General features: G+C 47.4%; 1 pseudogene; it reads right to left on the reverse strand.

Annotated features, from left to right (window-relative positions):
- Positions 1-1,321: 1,321 nt before the first annotated feature.
- Positions 1,322-7,411, reverse strand: LOC109738424 (cellulose synthase-like protein G3; annotated as a pseudogene).
- Positions 7,412-9,343: the final 1,932 nt, after the last annotated feature.

Here is a 9,343-nt window from a genome sequence, read left to right on the forward strand (position 1 = left end):
TGAGAGCACTGGTGTATCTAGCAAACTGCACCAGGCATGGCATGCCATTAGCAGTGAATTTATTGGCTAGATACAATGCATCACTGATTAAAAGGCATTGGGTTGGTGTGAAGAATATTTTTGGATATCTTCTAGACACTAAAATCTTGGTTTGTTTTATGAGAAAACTCAAGATATGACCATGGTTGGATATCGTGATGCTGGGCATATATCATATCCCCATAATCCCAGATCACAGACTGGTTTTGTCTTCTCGAATGGAGGTACGACCTTCTCTTGGAAGTCGAGAAGAAAAACTTTAGTGGCTGCATCCACTAATCATTCTGAATGTATGAAGCAACGTCTAAATCTGTTTGGCTTCACAGAATGATGAACTTTGTTGAAAGTTCGGGCGGGTTTGATTGATAGGACTCACCCACCATTATCCATGAAGATAATGTTGTTTGTATTACATAGATGCAGACAGGTTATAAGAGCAATATTGCAAAGTATATTACTCTGATAGTATTTTCTTCCTCATGAGTTGAAAAGTGGGAAGATAAATATTTTGGAAGCAAAGTCATATGTGATCTTTGTGATATGTTCACAAAGTCTTTACCTAGTTGTCCATTCCAGAAATATGTTAATGGAATTGGTATGCGATGACTTTGTTATTTGCAAGGTTCAGGGGGAGTGCGCTCCTGAACGCTAACCTGGTCGAGATTTTCGGATCTTCTGTATTGCACTCTTTTCCTTTATGAGTTTTTCCTGAATGGTTTCTCATGAAAGGTTTTTAATGAGGCAATAATAATACAAACATTGTAATATGTCGTTTTCTCCTTATTTTCCCATTGGGTTTTTGGAAGGAGTTTTTGGTGGCATATTATGTATATCTCCTCATATTTTCCTCACAGGGTTTTTGGAGGAGCATTTTTCAAGATGATGATTCTATATAGTCAATGTGGAGATTAGGGGGAGTGTTAGGAATTAATCATTTTAATTAATGGGATAATCTCCTTTTGTAACAAACGTGCGGTTAGTACATGCTAACCGTCGCGTCCCTCTCTCCCGCCTGTTGCAAGGAACACGTCGTTCCGGATGCATCCCTTCGGGGCATATAAATTGTAAGGACATCATCATCAGTAATAGTGAGATTGTTACTATTCATTCGTTTTGTTTTCTATCAATTTCCATCATCGCCCTCAAAAAAAATTTCCATCATCAATGTTTGGTTGTTTGTTGCGGGTGCGGTAGCGAGTAGCGAGCTGATTGCACGCATCGACAGGTCCGCCTCCCTCTCTCCTCATCCTCTTCCCGCCACGCTGCCTCCCTTCGGAGCTAAAAAAAATGCCGTTTTATTCTTGTCTTTTCTGCTCATATATGCACGGTATTTGGAAGCTTGGATGAATCAAACCAAACTGGTAGTAGTATCAAGGTATCTTAGGTGTCACTCAAACTCTCTGGAATGAAAGTGGCCGCCTTAACCAAACAAGGACAGCAGAGCGGCAACCATGGCGACGGACATCGCCGTGATCGGCGCAGGAACTCTTGCGGGATCCCGCCTGAGGAACATCCCTTGCAGCAGCGGATAGCTCAGCGCCGCGACGTAGCAGAGGAGGAACAGCTCGCCGGACACGCTGCCGCCCCTGCCGACCATCTTCCAGACCCCGCCGACGAGCGCCGCGGCGTTGAGCAGGCAGAGCGTGGTGGCCGGCAGGAGCAGCGTGGTGCATCCGGCGAAGTCGAACACGCCATTCCGGTAGAGCCTGTCGTCGGACGCTTTGCTGGTGAGGTCGAAGTCCACCGCCCGGCCGCCGGCGCCGACCAGGTTGAGGGCGACGCCGAGGCAGGCGAAGAGCTGGCCCGTGACGGCGTTGAGCGCCCAGAACCTCTGCTCGTTCCACCACGTCCTCAACGCCAGCCCACGCTTGGCCACCGACACCTCCACCAGGTGCTGCAGCGACGACGACGCGAACACGGCGGCGAACCAGAGCGTCGAAGCCGCCTCTGGGAACGACGTGCCGCCGCGGAGGAAGCAGAGCTGCGGCACGGTGGCGTAGCAGAGCACGGGGAAGGCGTACAGGGCCATGAAGGCGTAGTAGGCGAAGCCCATGCTCTGAGGCACGCAGATGGCGGCGGAGGCGAGGGGGCAGTGCCTGGACAGGCCGACGGCGAGCATGCCGGACATCCACCGCTTGTTCTGCACCAGCGCGTCGTTGAGGTTGGTGGGCACGCTGCCGAGGAACGGCGGCCTCGACGCCGCCGCCGGGAAGCAGTAGACGGACGTCCACCCTCGGCAGTAGAGCTGCCGGTAGCCCGTGAAGTAGTCCTCCACCACCGACTGGTACAAGAAGCCGACCTGCTCGCCCCATTCGGTGCCCGTCTCGTAAGCGCAGGACGCCACCAACTCTGCATCCTCCTGTGGGAGAGCATCACGTGCAACAATGGTGCTCCCGGTCCCGGATCGGCGCAGCGACACTATGTGACCATTCGAGACGCCAAACCTTCTCTTAAGCTCGCCGACCTCCACACCGGAGAACTGATCTTGCGAGCTGGCCGGCCGGGCGCCGTAGATGGCGTCTCTCCTGGCGCAGAAGCCGGTGCCGGAGAGGATCGGGCCCCGGAGGCCATCCAAGCCTTTCCACCGCGTCTGCACCATGCATGCACCAAGATTACTTGAAATTTTTGAAAAGATGACTGATGCAATACATGGTCGATTGGTCTTCTTATCTTACCCAGAAGATGGATCTGAGCTCGTTGGCGTAGATGTCGCTGCTGCTGAGGTTGTGGAACATCTGAGGGAACTGCACGAAGGCGAGATCGGCGCGGCGGCGGCCGTCGAGGTGGAAGCACATGGCCTCGAGGATGGAGCTCCGGCTGTTGCAGTACATGTCGCAGTCCAGCACCATCACGTACGGCGAGTTGCTCAACAGGCTCGACACCCGGAGCTGCATTGCACGTTGTAAGAAGATGAGATCAACTCTGCCAAAAACACAAGAATGTACTAGGACGTTCTGATCGATCGATGAACAGTAGGTGCTCACAAGGACGTTGAGTGCGCCGGCTTTGAAGTGGTGAGCCGACGACCTCCGCTTCTCGCGAGACACGTAGACCAGCAAGGGCATGGCGTCCTCATCCTCCTCGCCGTCGCCGGAGTTGCTGTTGCTGCTGTCTTGCTCATCGCCGGTGATGATCTGACGTGCATGGTGTGGATATTACTGAGACCGATCGATCGGGTGTGCACCGGCAGCTTCGAAATGCAATGAGGGTACGGACGCAGTTTACCTCGACGTGAGCATCGTGATCTGCTTTTGTCCAACTCTGAGAAAGAGCTGCGTCGCTCATCACCTCCCGGACACCCTCTTTGAACGTCTCGTACATATTCTGCAAAGTTGGAAGAAAAATATATTTCAGGGCTATGCCGTCGGTGTTGCTACACGGGAGAAGCGTGGACCACTGCTGCTACATCAGGAGCCCTACGATGCTGCGATGGGTGTGCCCGCGGGTTGCAACCGGCAGCTAAGCGAGCTGCAATGGCTCAGTGGCGCCCGAGTTTGCTGGAACCGGCGAGCATTTTTGCTACGACTGGCAACTGTCCATGCTTGAGCGAGGTACCGCCGGCACGGCGGTGAGCCGAGAATGCTACAATCGGCACGATAGTAATTTACAACCGGTGAGTCATTTTGCTGGAATGGGCGAGCCATTTTTGCTGCGATCAGCGATGGCGAACTATCTTTGCTTGAACCGACATGGATTTTTTCTACGACTGCGTGCATTTTTTGCTGCGACTAGCAACCGAGGTGAGGTACACTTCAAGCTCATTGATGGGTGCTGCAACAGGCGACCGATGCAACCGGAGCCGCAACCACGGGTGCATGCTGTCGCATGCGTGGAGCCGGTGAGAAACGCATGAGACGACTGCAGCAAGGGCAGCGACCGTCGGGTGCACTAGCGGTGCTTCGAGGTTGGTCGCCTCAGTCGGCCATAACGAGTGTCGATGGCGGCTGCTGCTCTTATTTCCGCTCACATCAGATGTGACTTTTGGGGACAATAAAATGACACGGGAGCCCAATCTGAACGGCTGGAAACAATGGAATTTGATGCATAGGATGTGACCAGCGGGGAAGTAATAAAGTAATTTAAAATTATGGAAATATATTCATAAAATATATAATTCAAATAAAAATATTTTTTAAATATATCACAAATAATAGTACTTGTTCACCATCTATTTAAAACATTCATTGTATATCTAACAAATCCATCATATATTAAAAAATAGTTCACCTATATTATAAAATGTTCAAGGTATATGAGAAAAATGTTCAATATGTATTTGAAAAGTGTTCTTCATATATTTGGAAAATATTTATTACATAGAAAAAATTAAAAAATTAAAAACCCAAAAGAGAAAAACAAAAAACTCAGAAGAAACTAGATAAAAAAGAGGAAAAACCCAAAAAAACCATAGAAAATGAGAAATACAAATCTAAAGTAAAAACCATATAAAAACCGGATGAAACAAAAGGAAACAAGATATAAAAAATCGCATGAACCAGCGGTGGTGGACGCTCGTAATGCAACGTTAAGTGGACCAGCCCATTGGGAGTCACATGGGCGTTGTGGCAACTATTTGACGCTAAAAACAATCAAATAGGAATTGCATCGAACATTAATATGATTTTGCTGGTAGTCTTAAGGTTACTCTTCCCAAAGCTTTTCTCAAATTTGTTGGGAGCACCTATTTATTCGAAATCACTAATAGTACTCTTTACAAAGATCACTTCCACCTCCTCAGGTTGTGACAAGTGACACGATGTATATGCGCCACTTGTCGCAACCTGTGAGTTTTCTTTTTTTTTCGTAGACCCGTTTATTTAAAATGTTTTATCTCTCAAACCGTGCGTCCAAATCTCGAACCGTTTTCACTGTTGGATTCCTCGCGTCGAGATCTTCAAAACTAGATTCAAGAGGCACGGCCGCGCCTCTTGCAAAATCACAACCATGCCTCTCGCGGAAGAAAAAATAAATAAAAAACACATCTTTTTTTTCCGTTTCCGAGAGGCCTCCCGCGGAAGCAAAAAAAAAAACAAAAAACACGTTTTTTTCGTTTTCGAGAGGCACGGCCGTGCCTCTCACGAAAGCACAACCGTGCCTCTCGCGGAAGCAAAACCGTGTATCTCGCGGAAGATAAAAAAACAGAAAATGCGTTTTTTTTGTTTCCGAGAGGCATGGCCGTGGCTCTCGCAAAAGCAAAACCGTGCCTCTCGCGGAAGAAAAACTGTGCCTTTTGCGGAACAAAAAAACGCGTTTTTTCCCGCAAATTTTTTTTCCCGAATTTTTTTGTCCAAAAACTAGGGAAGACTGGTAGAAAACCAAAACGTCGAAAAAACTGTTTAAAAAGCCGAAAACGCGTCCGTTTGGCTACAAAAAACTATATCGGCGAAAAATATAGATTTTACAAAGTATTCACAAATTTAAATTTTCACTAATTTTTAATAAAAATGATCAAGATTTTTTTTAAATGCTCAAGATTTTTAAAACTTGTCCACAATTTTAAATGAAAATGGGAAAACAAAAAATGAAATAAAAAAGACGTGAAAAATAAAAAAGTAAAAGAAGAAAACCAATGAAAACTAGTAAAGAAAAATGAAAATCCAAACTGAAACATCATGCTGACTTGCTGAGCCACAGGTAGCGGTCACGCGGGAGCATACGGTATGCCAGTGTCCAATTTCCGGCCTAACTGAGTTTACATGATTTTCAATGGATTCTCACAGTATCTATTTTCACAATTTCTTTTCCGATGTGTAGCATTTGTTTCACGGGAATAAAGATGTCGAATTTCTTAGGATTGGCTCTGATTTGGTTCCTCTCCTCAACCACTATTCTTATTCTACGGAATCCCACTTGCCTCTCTGTTCCTTTGTTCTGTACCATGTGTCAAGATGGTCCTGCTAGCTAAATGCCTATATTATGCTTTGTATTCCTCTGATTGTTGACTTTGAGACACAAAATGATACGGGCCAACACTGCTAATATCTAGCAGGTGTCTTTGGGTCAGTGACATGTGGGCCAGTGGCATCCGTGCCTACTACTGTCTACTGGCCTTCATGCTAGGTGAGAGACGTGTCGGCGATCTATTGTGTGGATTCATGCTACACGTGGTGTGGCGTGGCGTCGCACACATGTTTTGCTAGTTTCAAAACTAGACAATGAACTAAAGTTTCAAGCAAACCAATCCATATTTAAAGTGTAATATACTCGTGCAATCCAATACAGAGTAAAAATTTTTTTTGCAGGAGCAATCAAATAAATTTAACTGTGCGGTATAGGTCATTGTTCACACGAGGTAATAAATTTAACTGCGTGGTATAGGTCATTATTCACACGAGGTTGTTAAGCCCATGATGACATAAAGTTACAGCTAATAAATCAGTGCGATGTCCCGCCAAAAAAAAAAAACTCAGTGCGCAATCGATGATGGGTTAGCCAATGGTAGTACTGTAAGTTTGTAATACTACTACTGTGTAGACGCGGAGCAGACAGGACTCAGGACTGATGGGTGTACATGCATGTCAGGTTATTTTCAAAGTTTAGACAGCTTTTTTTTTTTTTTTGTTGAGGATTCAAAGTTTAGAGGGCTGACCGTGGACAACGAGGACAAATTCAACGCTCATTCAGCCATCAGCAAATAGTCTCTGATGTCGACAAATATACTATGTTTTGAAGTTGCGTAATCGATCATGCACGCACCTTGATTCTTAGCCTGTCGTCGTCGAGCTCTTGCCGGTGGTGACCGCCGAGGTCGAGCTGGTCGTCGCCGGCGCAGAACTGTCGGGGCACGGGCACCGCACGCCGTACTTCCTGCAGAAGGGCACCCAGGCCCTGGCGAAGGCGTAGGCCTTCCTGGCGGCGAGCAGGGTCCTCGGCGACCCGGCGTCGTCGGAGAGGTACACGCTCAGCCGCCCGCCAGGGTAGTCGAGCGCCATGGCGGAGACCACCGTGTTCATCACCTTCGCCGCTGGCTCCTTGTCCGGGTCGGCCGTCACAACCATTACGTCCACGGCCGGGAGGGCGGCGCGCGAGAGCCGGGACAGGAAGGCGGCGCGGGACACGGGGCGCCACATGGGCGCCTGGGAGAGCGCCCACAGGAAGAGGAGCACCAGGTCGGCCGCCAGCATCACGTGGGCGCCGCGGTGGGCGATGGCTGCCGCGGCGAGCGCCACGTGGAGGGCGGCGAGGAGGCGGTTGACGGTGGCCAGGGGCTGGTCCGTTTGCACGGTGTGGAGCTGGAGCGGCGCGTCCTGCGAAGGCTCAGCCGCCATTATTCCAATCTCGCGATGGATAGCAGAGCACGGAACAAGAAGAAGAAAAGGCGAATCTTGTGCCGCCGGCGCCAAGCTAGTCCAAGAGAGAGTCAGAGTGCCAAGCCCTCAAAGAGATAGTGTACCCAAGCTGCTTTCCTTGACTTTATAGCTCCTGAGCAAGCACGTGGGAAATATCTCGGTGCATATTTAATTTCTAAATTTATTTTTGCACTAATACAGATGTACTCCGTATTTATTTATATCACTGCTCCGCTATTAAACGAGATAATATACATTAATTATTCAGTGGAGTATGTGGAAACCACGTTTCAAAATGAGACAATATATTCTCACAAAAGGAGAACGAGAAAATATATATACACACAGGCGTCGTTGTTGCAGCAATGACTCAACAACGTGCTGGTCACCATGTGACATATGTGGTAAGCAATTCAAACTAATCCAAAAAAAAACAGCGTGCTGGTCAATTATTTGGCCAAACATATTTTTGATTAAAAATAATTCCAATTGTCTATGTAAGGCAAAACGACAAGACCACATAGGAACGAGTGAAATGCAAAAAAAACGTCACAAATTTTTGACGTGCAAGGCAAACACACCGCCCATTTCATTAACAGAGAAAAAGCAAAAGAAAGTGGCCTGGTTTATATGAAAACTAAGCTGAAAAACCGTACAACACACACGATTGATCAAGAGACAATCATGTAAAAACCCAAACCATGCTGATGTAGGCCAACTCAAACTCCATCGCCAACATGCCCACAACCCGGAGATGTGAGGGAACTCTTTGGAGACGTCTTCTAGAAGCATCGTCGCCGATATCCTCGACTCCCAAACCAAGGCTTTCGCCAAGAGCCACCCAGCCAGGTCTACCAGACCTGAGGAAAGGCCGGCCCCACCAAACAGCCTCCACAACAACTCTCGAACCAACAAGCCGCGACCTAGCTGGTGTGGGCAATGGCCGAGCTACTGCGAAAGCCGGCGGCCAGGCGGAGGGCGCAAGATGAGGTCCGGCGGCAGCTCGACGGCCACCGCAGGGTGACGGAGGACGGCCTAACAGACCTGCACTACCTACGGCTAGTCATCAAGGAGACCTGCACTACCTACGGCACGTGGGAAATATCACGATGCATATTTAATTTTTGAATTGATTTTTTGCAGTAATACAAATATACAGTATTTATTTATATCACTGATCCGCTATTAAACGAGACAATATACATTAGTTGTTCAGTGGAGATGAAGCTACTCCCTCCTTTCCGGTTTATAAGGCTTATCTCAGAATTTTAGTTTTCCCGTTTTATAAGGCTCAATTTGGTTGTTCCCCATCACATGTTTAGATTTCAAGGTGCATTAAATCATTGCATGCAAGTATTAAAAGAAAATTGACCAATGCATGTGTTTTGTGCATGCATGCATTGCAATTAATGCATTGGTAAACACAATTGTTTGAGGAAAACAAGCGCATTAATTGACTGGTTTTGCAAACTACAAAAATTATTCCACCACTCGCCATCTACCTTGGTCGATGAGATTTTTGAATTGAGCCCTATAAACCGAAAAGGAGGGAGTATCATGAAAACTATGTGGAAACCACGTTAAAAATGAGAATATTCAGAGGGAAGCAGGCAAACGCAAGGCACGTCATTGAAGCCTGCAAGCGCGACATGGAGCAATGGAGAATGGCCGGGGCAAAGTGCATTGAGCTACCCTTTGGGGAAGTGACGTGAAAGTATCGCCCTACGATCTTGGACCCGCAGTTCCCTTCCACTTGCGGGGCAGTTGTAATTTTCCCCTTTCTTGATCACTTGATCACCCCTTGTCACTCTCCCTTCTGCTTAAATCAATGAAATGCCGGCAATGCTAGCCGCTTCAAAAAAAAAAGAGAATATTTTTTCTCATATTTCCCGCAAAAAAAGAAAATGAGACTATATCCTCACAAAGGGAAATACGAGAATATATATACACACAGGCGCCGTTGTTGCAGCAACGACTCAACATCGTGCTGGTCAATTAATTGGCCAAACACGTTG

Source organism: Aegilops tauschii, chromosome 3 (genome assembly GCF_002575655.3).
Source record: "Aegilops tauschii subsp. strangulata cultivar AL8/78 chromosome 3, Aet v6.0, whole genome shotgun sequence".
NCBI lineage: Eukaryota > Viridiplantae > Streptophyta > Magnoliopsida > Poales > Poaceae > Aegilops > Aegilops tauschii.